Raw genomic sequence first — 1226 nt, 5'->3', positions numbered from 1 at the left:
AAATACATAGACCAATATAAGTCTTAAATTTCAATAGAAACTTCTTGTAGTCAATCTTAATTACAGTGATTTTATTTTTTAGGATGTGCAATGCCTTAGTTTAGACTTTTAGGGTAACAAAAGTTGAGAACATTTGTTATAGCCTAAATTCATTTAAATATCTGTTTAGAAAAAAACAGTGCAGATAATTAATGGTTTATAATGCTGCACACCTGAAATTTGTAAATATTACACAATATAAAATATTAATAAAATACTTACCTGGCAGGGGAGATACCATGATCATAAAGGTGGTTTTCCCAGGGTGAGGCTTATCCATTGCACTTTGGATGTGCTGACCCCTGCGATTTCCCCAAATGTGGAAACTCGACTGCATAATTTGTGGTAGTGGGGGACTGCGTTCGCACTCTCCCCTAAAAAAAGAAAAAAAATCAATAAAAACAAAATTACACAATTCTTAAAGTAAATGCCATCAAATTATAAATAGCTTAATATATAATACTTTATTAAAATTATGCAGTATTTACCATATAATTTATATAATGAAATAAAAATAAAATACATATTTTATTTATATAATTAAATAAATACATAGCACACATTTATATAGATATTTATATACAATTTGTGTATGTGTATATATATATAATCTGTTATATGTAAGCTAATAGCACAATCACAATATAAGTATTAAAGGACAATGGTTGCATGGGAAGGTGGAGCACTGAGGCAGCAAGTACTAGAGAGGATGAGGTTCTGGACAAAAGCTCTTTACTAACCAATATTTTAATGAGCTTTAAAGTCATCATCATGAATGCAAAAAGAATGGATGTCAATCCCTCCATAAATACACCAATATAGTAAGACATGTACATTTAGCTACTTTTATTGTGTTTCTAGAAGGACTCTGACCTTTTTTGGCTTATTCTATTTTACCCCATTTTTATTGCTTTTCTTTTCTTCAAACAAAGCCACATACATAATCTGAACTATCTAATCCCGCCTCTCAAATAGAGAGGGAGATGGTGGAGGGTACCAGGCCCAAACAGTTGTATGATCATTAAGTAGTAAACTAGACATAGAGAAGACCACTTGTACTGGCAGCCTGGAGGATAAGGGTGGGGGGATATGGGATACAGGATGGTAATTGGGGTGGAGAGAGGACAACTTTAGGGATGGGAATTCCTCTAATTCAATTTTAATATCTACCTAAAATATTATTGTAA

General features: G+C 32.1%; 1 non-coding gene across 1 annotated transcript; it reads left to right on the top strand.

The window, feature by feature from the left end:
- The first annotated feature begins 253 nt into the window (after positions 1–253).
- On the top strand, positions 254–416 carry LOC126032955 (U1 spliceosomal RNA). The gene has a single exon (XR_007504113.1). It is a non-coding gene; the product is annotated as a U1 spliceosomal RNA (small nuclear RNA).
- The last annotated feature ends 810 nt before the right edge of the window (positions 417–1226 follow it).

The sequence above is a fragment of the Suncus etruscus genome, chromosome 16, assembly GCF_024139225.1.
Source record: "Suncus etruscus isolate mSunEtr1 chromosome 16, mSunEtr1.pri.cur, whole genome shotgun sequence".
Lineage (NCBI taxonomy): Eukaryota > Metazoa > Chordata > Mammalia > Eulipotyphla > Soricidae > Suncus > Suncus etruscus.
The sequence above is the reverse complement of the archived record's forward strand: the minus strand, read 5'-3'. Positions and strand labels throughout refer to the sequence as shown.